This window comes from Equus asinus, chromosome 1 (assembly GCF_041296235.1).
Source record: "Equus asinus isolate D_3611 breed Donkey chromosome 1, EquAss-T2T_v2, whole genome shotgun sequence".
Classification (NCBI taxonomy): Eukaryota; Metazoa; Chordata; class Mammalia; order Perissodactyla; family Equidae; genus Equus; species Equus asinus.
In genome coordinates this window covers 187067994-187081939 of record NC_091790.1, presented here as the reverse complement: position 1 = coordinate 187081939, position 13946 = coordinate 187067994, and positions in this window count along the sequence as shown.

The window sequence follows — 13946 nt, the reverse complement described above, 5'->3', positions numbered from 1 at the left end:
GAGATAAATACTAAAAGAATTAGAAGAATTGAGAGTGATTGCCTCCCTGATGGAGTGAAGGAGAATTGTACAGGGGACTGCTGTCTACGAGTAAAAGCCTTTTCATAACTTTTTACTTTTAAACCTTGTCACATATTTCTTTGATTAAAATATAAACTAATTAGGTGCTGGCCCCGTGGCCAAGTGGTTAAGTTCCCGTGCTCCACTTTCTCGACGCAGGGTTTTGCCGGTTTGGATCCTGGGCACAGACATGGCACCACTCGTCAGGCCACGTTGAAGTGGCATCCCACATGCCACAACTAGAAGGACCCACAACTAAAAATATATACAACTATGTACTGGGGGGGGGCTTTTAGGAGGAAAAGGAAAAATAAAATCTTTAAAATATATATATACATAAACTGAAAAAAAAAAAAAGACTGTGCATCTTAGATTGTGTTTCCTAAAGACAGAGGCTAAGACAGGGATTCAGGTCCATGACACACTGGTCTCTTCAGGAAAACTCTGTAAGGAAGCAAAAGCAGCAGAAGGAGGAGAAGGAAGTGACTTCAGCTAAAGTCTAGCCTTGGCTGATCCGTGGAAAGCTCTGGGCCATAGATTTCTCTGCAGAGTTGTCCCATCTTGAGACAGGACTGCATCAGGCAGTCAGTGACTGACCCCTGGGTAGAATGACCTTCCTAGGCATCTCAGGGTGAAGGTGTTTTGTCAACCAAGGTCATAGGCATAAGTCATTAGATAGCACCTATGGCAGCTGGGGGATGGGTGCACCAGCCGGAAAGGGGCTCTGGGTGGGGCATCAACAGCATCTACTCTACCATGCCATAAATCTCAAGGATAAACATGCAATGTGTAGTAGTCAGGGCTCTTTGGGGTACAAGTGACAGACAGCTACCTCCGACTAATGTAAGGGAAAAAAACAAGGCAGGGGAAGGGCTTTATTGACTCACTTAAAAATCAGATTTGGCTGAACCAGGGCTCAAATAATGTCACCAGGGCTCCATCCATCTCTCTCTCTCTCAGAATGTGACAACAACAATGACATCCCACAGCCCAAGCTTCCCATCCTGCTGGTTTAGCAATCCCAGTGGAAAGATTTCTCAGAGCTCTGGCAGAGAAGTCCCAGGGAGGTTGCTGACTGGCCCTTGGATCTTGTGCCTCTGAACCAACCACTCCAGGCCTGGGGTGGGGAGGGGAAGAGAAAGGGGCAGAGTACTCTGATTGTTGTGAGGGCAGGGGCAACTCTATCCCAACCACATGTAAAGGGTTTCCCATGGGCAAGAGGAATTCCATTACCAGGAGAAAGGGATGTTAGGTGGGCAAAAACCCAGCAGCAGTCTACGACCATCCATTTTCCCAATTCTTCTCATTCTCCTGTGGCCAGACCTTTAATTATCAGAGGGGAGGAGATTTCGCCCCTTTATTCACTCTAACTCAGGAGTAATATCAACTCTCCTAACCTTAGCTGCCATCTTTAAGAAGCCCAGGGACAAATGAGAAGTAATATTTGTGACTCTGCTTGGTCCATCTCAATTCTGCTTTATGCCGAGGAGGTCTAGGGAGAGCAGAGGGCTTGTGGAAGGTCAAAATAGAAGTAAAAATTTTTTCGGCTCTGTAGCAAGACAATAAATTTCTCAGCTACAAGGTCTTGAATCAGGATGTTATGACCTTTTTGGTCTTTAAGTTGTGTGCTCTGCTAACCTAGTTATTCACAAGAGTTGAGAGGAGCCTGGGGGCTGGACCAATGATGTTTTCAGCAACTACAGTTTAGCTAAACTGGCCTCATGCCTTTTTTTTTTTCCTTTAGCATTAAAACTATACTTTAATGAAATAGAGGATGACATTTCAGAAAAGAACATGTAATTTACTTCTTCCACAGTGGATTTTATTTTTCCCATTTGCATGAATATTTCTCAGCTCAGAATCCCTAAGCTGCTTTCAGCAAATGAACACCATACCTTGCATCAAAATTAGATTCTGATTTAAACTTTCAATATCAACTGGCCTAAAATCTTACACCTCCAAACCTATCTCTGTCTTAAGTCTGGACCTTGTGGGACATATAGGAAACAGTAAAAATTGGGTCTTAATAAAGTCATTATGTACACTGGAGAAACAGTCAGTACCAAAAAGCAAAATGACAGAGAAGCGTCAGATGCTACAAGATGACAGTTGCTAGCCTACGGAGGCAGGAAGCCCACCTGGGAGCAGCAGTGTGGGCCTCAGAGCACCTGCCCCAGAATCATCTGGGATGTTTATTTAAATTGCAGGGGCCGGCCCAGTGTCATAGCGGTTAAGTTGGCACGTTCCGCTTCTAGGGGGCCCAGAGTTCACCGGTTTGGATCCCTGGTGCAGACATGGCACCACTTGGCAAAAGCCATGCTGTGGTAGGCGTCCCATGTATAAAGTAGAGGAAGATGGGCATGGATGTTAGCACAGGACCAGTCTTCCTCAGCAAAAAGAGGAGGATTGGCAGTAGTTAGCTCAGGGCTAATCTTCCTAAAAAAAAAAAAAATTGCAGATGCCTGGGGCCCCACCCCAAACCTAATGGGAATCCCAGTCTCTGGGGGTGGGGCCAGGTACTTACACATTTAAGAAATACAGTATCCAGGTGATTCTGGTGCACATTAATACTTAGAAATGCCACCCCAAACAGAAAGCCGTTAGAGGTGGAACTCTATTTTTGGCATCTAGTGGTACCTGGCACTTGGTAGGCACTTAAATTTTAAGGTGGCTTTGGAGAACTAGATCTATATAAGGACAGATAAAGAAATTAGCAGTGCAATTGCAACGTTATTCTTCAGAATAAGATCACTTTGTAGAAAGAGGGCAAGAAATGCTTAGCATGAGATTAGTATTTTTAAAGATAATGTACTATTTGATCAGGAAAACCCTGCCTCGAGTTTCAAAGGATAAAAGAAATGAAAGGATTGCGGGAACTTAAAGACGTATTTCTTTGAAAAATATATTTAAAGTATCACTTGAGGGTTCAAGCTTTCTGCTAGCCAGCATCACTAGATTTTGTATCTAACTGTGTTAAAGCCGTTACAGAATAGCTCCGTCTCGGAGAAGTGCCAAGTCAAAGAAACATTCACAATGAAAATGCCACCTGTTCACCAGGGTTACCCCACTGTGCTCCTGTAGAGGGGGGGCCCCAGCTGTCGAGGCCAGTGCCACAGGGAGTGGGCAGTTCTCCCCTTACCCCCATCATCAGTTACTACTGGCTGTTCTGGAGGAAAGTATATTTTGTTTGCATTTTGTGGGGGGGGTTTATAATCTCTCACTCAGCCTCAGCATGCTTTTGCAGCCTGAATTCTCTTTGGATAAATTCCAACCAGCATGAACAGAGAGCTTCTGATCAATTTTTAATTTCTGATTCTGTCACTTCCGCCCCAGCTTGGGAACCTGGTTTCTGCACATGGTTCAATTTTCACTCTCAGTAGCAATGACTTGAGGTACATATGGAGAGGATGGGCAAGGCACATCCGAGATAAAAGACAGCACTCATGTTTCCAAGCCTCTCGTACATACCGTCCTCAGTTCACTTTACTAAGGAGAAAACATTCTGGTATAAGAAGGAGCTCAGTGCATACTAATGAGAATAAACGAGAAATCAAGTGACTTGCCTTTGTTTATTCAGTAAATTAAGTCAATGATTAGGATGCATTGTATTCTGGAGCCACATTCTGTCCACAGGGTTAGAAGTACCTGCTTTAAAATTACTGACATCTGTTGTTACTGGGTCCAGACCATAAGTTCAAGCTCCATTTTCCTCGAAGGTCACCAGCGACTCCTAACCCTGGCCGGCTATCTCCCAGAGTCAAGCCTATAGCTGTCAAAGAAACTTGGTGAGTATTTGTCAGTAATACTATGAAAAATTATCCCCATTTTTGGATAAACAACTGACAGAGCATACCTACTGATGATGATATGGTTTAAGTTTTGTTCTGGAAAAAAAAAATTTCCATCCTCTTGTTCAAACGAAAGAAATACCGTTTAGGTATCATACTTTCTTAGAACTCTTGGAAAGCTTGTGGGTGCTGCTTAGATTTCATGTTCGTCAATAATCCTGGAACTCCATGGGCCACAAGTGTCCCGATGCTGGACACCCAGGGTGGCCCTAGCCCAGGAAAGGGGAGGAAGCCTAAGGGAACTTCCCATCACTGTCCCTTTCTCCACAAAGGGGCCAAGGACACTAGAAAAAGGCTAGGGGCATGGCGGGACATAGCTTTTTATCTTTTCACCTTAAAGTCAAAAAATAAGGCTTTTCACTTATCTACTGGTTGGTTGGTTTGTTTTAACCATTTAGAAATTATAAAACATGTTTATATTCTTTTCAAATAATATTCAAGTATGTGCAGCAAAAAACTAAAGTCCCCTATTGATCACCTCACATTCCATTCTCCTCCTCAAAGATAACCAACTTAATAAGTTTATTGTTCTAAACATTGGTTTCTGTTTTTCTTTACATTTACAGTATACATATCAAATGTTTTATTTGTATCAGCACTTTTTACAAAGCTTCTTGAGTTGGGGAAAGCACTGTTATTTTCCAATTCTTCTTACACTTCTGATGATAGAGATGAACAAGTATTCAAAAATTTGTTTATAAAAACTAATAGTGCAAATTCTGTAGACCTTTCTGGAGAGGTTGCTGGGTTGTCAGGGAACTTAACATGTCAGGGACCTTAAAAAACTTAATATGTGACACATGGAAACATTTACACCATATACCCCAAAATAATCCTTTTCAAAAAACTAGGTGGATCCTTTTAGAATTCTTCATAAACCGTGACAGTGTTTTGACTATTCCCGATAAAGAGGAACAAATACATGGAAAGATATTATATTGTTATGAACATTATATAATTAGTTGGGAAAAGAGGTGACAAGAGAACATATTCATTTTGATCTTATTTTTTTGAAGAAAAGTATTTTTTATATATGTCTCTAAGATACACACCAAAATATGACTTTTTACTCTGTCGTTTGTATTTTTTGAATTGTCTAAATATTTTATGGTGACCACATATTGCTTTTTCACTGTGTGGTATGGGGAAGGACGAACGTATATGTTTCCCTCAGGTGCCTGAAATCCTTGTGTAACCCAGAGCTCAGCTGGAGCCTGCGCAGCCCCTGAGGCCTAAGCAGGATTGCTCTGAATTCCCGACTCCCTCGCCTAGGGTGGTCCCAGGCCTCCTGCTGCTATTTCCTCAAGGTTTACGCTGACCTCTACCTCCAGCTCTGGTGTCCCTGATGCTGGCTTTATCTGCCCCACAAACCCTAGCGTCCTCGCTGCTGTCCACAGGACCTGCGCTTGCACCAGGTGTTTAGTAGGGTTTGGCGGACTTTCCTGAAGCCATGAAGTTCATGCAGGGGGGCCACATCACAGTGCACGTGGCTTTCCTCCATCTCTGACTACACTCTTTCTCCACCTAGAGCCCAACCTATCTGTCTCCCTTTTGACTTTCTTCTCCCTTCTCCATCTGGGAGCAAAAATGTCTGTCCTTGTCTTACAAAAAGTATGTTTTCATGGGGCTGGCCCAGTGGCGCAGTGGTTAAGTGCCCTTGCTTGGGCAGCCCGGGGTTTGCCGGTTCAGATCCCAGGTGTGGACATGGTACTGCTTGGCAAGCCATGCTGTGGTAGATGTCCCACATAAGAGTAGAGGAAGATGGGCATGGATGTTAGCTCAGAGCCAGTCTTCCTCAGCAAAAAAGAGGAGGATTGGCAGCACATGTTAGCTCAGGGCTAATCTTCCTCAAAAAAAAAAAAAAAAAGTATGTTTTCCACCTTCTCTGAAACCATGACATCAACCAATGTTCATGCCTGTGGAACTTGCCTATATCTTGTGGTAGAATTTTTCCAATAAAAGAGGTTTTTTTCCCTGGGAACGTTACCACACAAAAATGGAGTTCTCCTAACCAATGCACATAGACAAGTCAATTAATTATGGCATCAGGTTTTGGGGGAGATATCAGCTTTACTCTGCAAGATCGATCTGCAGGGAGACAGGGGGCATGTGCCCTCAGATCTGTCTCCCCTATTCAGGATTTGGGGCAAAATTTAAGAGGTTAGAGAGAGCAGGCTGGCGTGTGGAAACACTGGTGGGACAGGTTTTGATTATTGGGCTTCAAGCATTTATGGTAAGGGTCTTAACATTTATGATGAGTTTCTAAACCTTTATGATGAGGTTTTAAATACTCACAGTAGGGTGGGAAAGGAATTTGAACCCCAGATCTTCCTGAATGACAGACTCCTGGCTTCTGATGAGAGTCTGACTTTTAAGTTCTGTCCTGGTCCTTGGTTCCATGGGGAGAAGAATCTTCGGTTCCACAGTCAATTCAGGACAAGCTTTCTTCTTCTGCACGTGCTCTGGCTATGCGACTTTGCAAATTTTCTGAAAGACAATTTCTTAATTACTCTGTTGATAAGATGGGGTCAGTTGAACGGATCTTGTAGGGCTCACAATTAGGAATAATTTTGCTAACAGCAGCTAAGAGAATACATCTTTATTTATTTTGTTAAATATAGCTAGACCTTCAAATCCTACTTTAGAATTAAAAGATTGAATAATTTCAAACTTCTGTCCCTCTAAGAAATTTTGTTTTGATCAGAACTCCTAGTGTAAGACCAATTTATTTACCCATATATACCCCAATCACCCTCTAGTAATGTGCTGGCAGTTACTGAAGGGTGATCTACTTGAGACAACATGGGGCTGGATAGGAGTCCCTAGAGACCTGGTAAGAGACTGTCCCCATGACCTGGGAAGCTGGCCCATCTGCAGAGCCCATTCCTGAGATATAACCGCCTGGCAGGAAACATTCTCAGGTGTGGTGTGGCTAATTTGCCTCGGGCAACAGTTGTTCTGAGGGTTTCCGAGTAAGCCAGGCTTGCCAAGGTCAGGCAGTGGTCAGGCACCGGGTGGTCAGGCATCACAGTGTGATGGGATGAGTGTATTGGGATGGCAGGGCTGGCCTGCATGGAGGTGAGTCTATTCCAGACCAGAGACAGATCAGAACAAAGCAAGGAAACTCAGTTCCTGGGCACAGAGCAGAGTGCAGAGCCAAACTCCAGTCCTGGGAGAGGCTGAGTTACTTGGCATGGTAAGTGGTTAGAACTGAGGAAGATGGAAGGGCACAGGAGCCCAGCCTTTCAGAGTAAGCCAACATGGGGAAGCATTAACACTCACAGAGGGGCATCCTTGGGAAACCAAGGGTTGGCACTGACCTGGAGGAGACGGACTCAATGAGCAAGGAATCTAGTAGTTTTTCCAGGACCCTGGATTCCACATCTAGAAGAGTAATTGTCCCAGTTACTATGGCTATTGCAACAAAATCACCCTGTAACTTTACAGCTTGAAACAACACAATGTTCATTTTGCTCACAGATCTGTAATTTGGACAGGGCTCAGCAGGGAGAGCTCTTCTCTGCTCCACTCAGCATAAGCTGGGATCATCCGAAGTCTCACTCATCCACATGTCTGGGGGTGACACTAGCTGGAAGTGGGGACCTTAGCTGGGACTGTCAGCCAGAACGCATGGACTCTCCATGTGACCTGGGCTCCCTCACAACATGGTGGCTGAGTTCCATGGGTTGGCATTTTGAGAAAGAGAGAGCCAAGCAGGAGCTACATTGCTTTTGATGACCTAGCCTCAGAAGTCATATAATGTCTCTTCTGTCAAAATCTATTCATTGAAGCTGTTGCAAAGTTTCAACCAGGTTCAAGGGGAGGGGGAGTAGACCCTACTACTTAACAGGGGGCGGCAAAGTTCTGGATAAAAAGCATGTGGGATTAGAAACATTGGAAATATCACTGTGGCCATTTTTGGAAAATTCAATCTGCCGTAGTCATGACATAAAACCAGGGCTATGGCAGTTGAGACACTTCCTTTCCCAGTCAGATGGGCTCTGGTGCTGGAGCCCACTTTCTCCTGGAAGAGGACAGTGACTAGGGGTGGCAGAGGGTGAGAACTGGGTATCTGCACTCCATCCTGGCTCTGAAAGCCTGGAGAAGGTGAAACAGAAGAAATGAAGTGAAGTAGGAAGAAGGAAGTTGACCTGAATTCTTCCTTCTGCTGCTCACAGCTACATCAACCATTTAATATTCTTTTTTTTTTTTTTTTTTGAGGAAGATGAGCCCTGAACTAACATCGCTGCCAGTCCTCTTCTTTTTGCTGAGGAAGACTGGCCCTGAGCTAACATCCACGCCCATCTTCCTCTACTTTATATGTGGGACACCTACCACAGCATGGCTTGCCAAGCGGTGCCATGTCCGCACCCGGGATCCGAACCGGGGAACCCCAGGCCGCCAAAGTGGAACGTGCGAACTTAACCACTGCGCTACCGGGCCGACCCCCACCATTTAATGTTCTGATAGGAGAAGGCCGGCGTTTCTTGCAGGCATTTTGTTTATAGACGAATCCCTCTCTCGGAACACTCAGGCAGCACAGTCATGAAAATGGTACCAATCTGAGATTGATAAGGTTCATCACAGCCCGAGATTAACTATCAATTCCTAATGTGTTTAGGTAAGACACATCTCTACTTCCCAGCAGACAAAGAGGCAAACACAATGGTCCATGAAAGAAAGAAACAGAGATGCTGCCCAAGTGAAACGAGCCTTTAAATGTCACCTTCCTCACCTTGTGTTTTCGTAGCTGTACCTTCAGACTTCCAGATTGCTGCCTGAGCTTTCCTGATGGTTTCTTTCAGGGATCATTAAAAGTGATTTGTGGGCCAGCAAGGCTTGTATTTTCCATGCTCAGGATTCAGTTTATAGCATGTAACTCCGGAAGGGGTATCTGGAGGATTGCTTCCCCATCCAGGAAGTCTTCTGCTCCGGGAAGTCAAAGAGGGCTTCAACAGTCCATTGGCGGTTGATGAGGCAGGGCCTGAGTTGGGGGACGTGGCTCCCTGGGACTCAGGGCAAGGGAGGGGCGGAGTACAGGAGGTTGCTTCCTCTCTTCCCTGCTGTCAGGCTTTGGGAGCACAGAGCTTTGAGCAGCCTACATTTGGGGGCCCTGGAGAAGAGAACTAATGCTGCATGTCGAGAGTTCTGCTTCAGATGACCAGGCTGCACAAGAACGTTTTGCATAGTTTCCTCTTTTTCATTGCTCACATAAACTCGCTTCCCAGTGTCCCTCCTGGCCCCCACTTTCTTCTTAGGAGATGCTTCCATTTACAAATGAAAGGCACTGTTGGACTTTGCAGATGCATGCACTAAGTAAGTTACTGTGGATGCAAATATGCCTGTCAAGCATCAAGGTGCTCTCTCAAGACACCCCCCTTTCTTTGGGCCAGCTCTTCATCCTGGCATGCACACATTCAGCTTTCCTACCCTCCGAGAGAAGGCCCTTCCCCAGGAATCCTCTAAGGGGTGAGCCAGAATGCCTACCTGCCCAATTTTTTTCTCATTCTCCAGTCACTCCACAATTTTAATTAGCAAAAATGCGTTGCTCAGCACCCACTTAATCCATGGGGTGACACTGGTCCTTACGTGTGCATGTGTGAGACTTTATACTCATTAACAAGAAAAAGTCCCATTGCATGTATGGTTCAGTCTCAGGACCACAAAGAAATAGTCCAGAAAGAAAAATGTAAGGCAGATCCAATCTATACCAATGTGATGGTCAGTTTTACGTGTCACCTTGGCTAGGCCATAGTACCCAATTATTCTCACCCATGGAGGTGTCCCTGTGGAGGTATTTTGTAGATGTGGCTAACGTCTACAATCAGTTGCTTTTAAAGGAAATTATCCTCGATAATGTGGGTGGGCCTTGCCCAACCAGTGGAAAGGCCTGAAGTTTCCCTGAGGAAGAAGAACTTCTCTGCCTTAAGACTGCAGCTGCAGCTTCTGCCACAGAGTTTCCAGCCTGCTGGCTTGCCTTGCAGATTTCAGACTTGCCAGCCCCCATATAAGCTAATTCCTTGAGATAAATATCTCTCTCTATCCATCTATCTATCCACCCATCCATCCATCTATCTAAATTATACTATTTCTGTTTCTCTGGAGAATCCTGACTGATACAACTGGCATCCAGTGAAAGACAATAGAGTGGAGCCAATCCATCATCCACAGAAACATTTGTTGAATTTCCCTCTCTCCCATGTCACTGGACTCTCCAATCCCTGACACCCTCACGCTCTGCAGCTATTCCCTGGCACCCTCTCTGCAATGTACACACACCTACATGCATGTGTACGCATAGATGTGCAACTGTCTATGTGTACATCTACGTCTATGTCTAATCTCCACAGCCTTCTTCCGCAACGTAACTCACTCCCACTGCCCATGAGGGCTCTCCTCTGCTCTTCCTTCTGTCTCTCTCCCTCTTCTGCTCGTCTTTCTTGGAGTCAACCCAGTCCCTCTGACAGAGATCCACCCATCCCCGTGCCTCTCTCTCCACTGGGTAGGCCTTTCTGCCCAGAGGTGGGGATGGAGAAAAAGGAAAGAGGGACCTGCTGAGAAGACAAGCCGTGTTTGTATCTTACTGAGCAAGAGTGAGGAAAAGAGGAATGTATACTCATGTCTTAGTCATTTTTTATTATACTAAGTTTTTCCAAACTACCTTTAAATTTAAATAACTTAAAAATTCTCCTAAAATCTTATAACAACCTATAAGGCTATTTCTGTAATAATCTTATAAGGTAGATTAGGTAGGTATTATTCCTTTTTAGAGATGAGAAAACCAATAATTAGAGAAATTGAAAGTTAATCCAAGGTCCCACTTTAGCTCTCGCTTCACTGATCACACAGCTGAGGCTAGAACCTAAGATTTCTGACTCCACTGCATTATGCCGGCTCTTTATAAAAGAGAGTGTACTTGGTTCACATTAATTAATCATTTAACAAACATACATCAAAGACAAAGGACTCCAGATGGGCTGAATAGAAAACTGAATAAGACACAATCCCCCACCTTCAAAATACAAGGAAGGAGACTAATGCTGTAATGGAGGTACAATGGTCAGGAGAAAGGCAGCTTGTGGAGGAGCCTTCCTTAGGTGTCATCACCTGCCTACCTTCTCCACCTTCCTCATGGGACATGGTTGGCAAGGCTTGCCCCAAATCTAGTGGCTTTACCTGTCAAGAATCCCACATCTTAAGTCATTGCTCTCCATTCAAGGTCTGCATGCAGAGCGGTCGGAGGTAATAGCTTCCCTAAGGAAGTACACACAGGCCATCACTGTGGTCAGGGGAATTGTGCTATGGGTCCCTGAGGGATGGGGAACCAGCCTTGGAAGGAAACGAAGTTGAGCAGAAGAGTAACCTCAGGGCAATGGGGAAAGAAGACTTTGAAACGCCCTTGAACATCATGGACCCACCCCACCCTTATTGTTGCTGTTCCTGCTTCTCCTCTATTAATCTTATAATCATTAAAAAGATAATTAAAAGCAGAGAAGATGATTTTCAAGAGAGATAAGGAAGAGATAAAAAGAAGGCTTATATAAGGTGATAAAATAGTTGGAAGAAAGTATTTAGAAAGACTCAAATTAGATCAAATTAGATAACAGCAATTACAAAACATTAAGAACAAATTTGAAAGGTGAAAAATTAAAAATAGATATAAAATAAGATAAAAAATCATAATTAATAGTTTAAAAGAAAATTACAATTAGTTATAAAGTAAAATTATAATTAATTATACTTTTAAGAGATTGACAATTAAAAACTTGAGATAAATAGTATTAAGTTAAAAACTACAATTAAAATAATATTTTAGAGATGATAACACCAATAGAAAAATGGACGAAGAACATAAATTCACCTATAAAGCAATACAAATAATGATATATATGTGCAAAAATGTTCAACCTCACTAGTAATGAAATAAATGCAAATTAAAACTATTAGCTATTGACTTTTACTTATCAAGTTGGTAGTGGTTTGAAAAATGATGATATTCAGTATAGTCCAGAATACAGGAAATAACCATGTCATGTCCTACAGTTGGAAAGGTAAATTGTTTCAGCAGACAGAATTTGACAAGACGTGAGAACCTGGAAAATATCCATACTGCTTTTTCTTTCAATTTTTTCTTTTCTTTCTTTCTTTCTTTCTTTTTTTTTTTGTTGAGGAAGATTGGCCCTGAGCTAACATATGTTGCCAATCTTCCTCTTTTTGCTTGAGGAAAATTGTTGCTGAGCTAACATCTGTGCCAATCTTCCTCTGCTTTGTATGTGGGATGCTGCCACACCATGGCTTGATAAGCAGTCTGTAGGTCCACACCAGAGATCGAACCTGCTAACCCTGGGCTACAGAAGCAGAGCACATGAACTTAAGCCATGGGGCCAGCCCCTCTTTCAATTGTTTTCATTGTGGTAAAATACATAAACCATAAATTTTACCATCATAACCCTTTTTAAGTGTATAGTTCAATGGCCTTAATTAAGTACATTCATACAACTGCAACCGTCACTGGCATCCATCTATAGAACTCTCTCCATCTTGCAAAACTGAAACTTTGTACCCATTAAACAATAACTCTCCTTTCTCTCCTTTTCCCAGCCCCTGATAACCACTTCTACTTTCTGTCTCTATGAATTGGCACTCTAGGTACCTCATAGAAGTGGAATCATACAGTACTTGTCCTTTAGTATACACAACCTTTTGCCCAGTAATTTCATTGCTGGGACTTTATCCTAGGGAGATAGTGTGGGGGACAGGCATTGGCCACCCCAAGATACCTCTCTTTGGCATGAGAATTATTTGTTGCTGGTTACTCTGCAAACAGGGAAGGAGGCTCTGAGGAGTGGAACTTGCTTACCCTTTGTTAAGAAACATTTACATTTGTAAGGGAAATCTCTATCTGTAAAGTTGTCTCCCTCTGTACCAGGAAGAAGGGGGATGACCTTATCTCTAGAAACTCTTAATCAATGCCAAAGGCAAGGACTTAAATCTGCATAATAATCTTATTCCTGTTTCTGGTAACCTCCTGTAATTGACTCCCCCCGCCCCCAACATCCTCTTTTGTCGTTAGCCGAAGATGATATTTAAGGTGGTGGCTTCAGCCATTTTGGAGAGTTGCTCAGCTTGCCTGAGCCTCTCCCATGTATACATGTTACAAAGCTTTGTTTAATTTTCTCCTGCTATTCTGTCTCATGTGAATTTAATTCATTCTCCGGCCAGACGAACCCAGAGAGGGTAGAGGAAATGTCTTCCTCCCCTACAATAGTCACAAATATGAACAACAAATTATGTACAAGAATCTTCATCAAAGCATTGTTAATAGCCTTTTAAAAATTAGGGAAAAAAAATCCCTGAATGCTCAAAAGTAGGAAATTTGATAAATAAAGATTTATTAATTATATGAAGAAATACTATAAAAATATTGTGTAGAAGAAAATGACATGGAAAAAAGAATCATGATGTATTAAGCAAAATTCCTTTCAGTCTAAAGAAGAGTATATACACTGTATGATGTCATTAATTTTGGAGAAAAACATTTGCATATATTCTTAATATATTAGCAGTAGTTATTTATGGGTAGTGGGTGTTTATGAGTGGTTTTAATTTTCAACCCTTTGTTTATCTACATTTACTACAATGAGTAAATGCTATTTTTAATAAGCAAAAGTCACTGAAGAAAGATTAAGGAAAATAAGAGAGTTTAAAAACAAGAATTCTAGAGGCTGGCTCCGTGGCCGAGGGGTTAAGGTTCGCGCGCTCTGCTGCGACGGCCCAGGGTTCGGATCCTGGACGTGGACATGGCACTGCTTGTCAGGTCACGTTGAGGTGGCGTCCCACATCCCACAACTAGAAGGACGTGCAACTAAGATATACAACTGTGTACAAGGGGGGTTTGGGGAGATAAAAGCAGGAAAAAAAAATAAGAATTCTAAATTAAGAATTTAAAAATAGAATTGATCTAAGTAATTTAAATATCTAAAACATATGCAAACAAAATACAATATAAAGGCTTGGAAATATAATTAGTAAGCTATT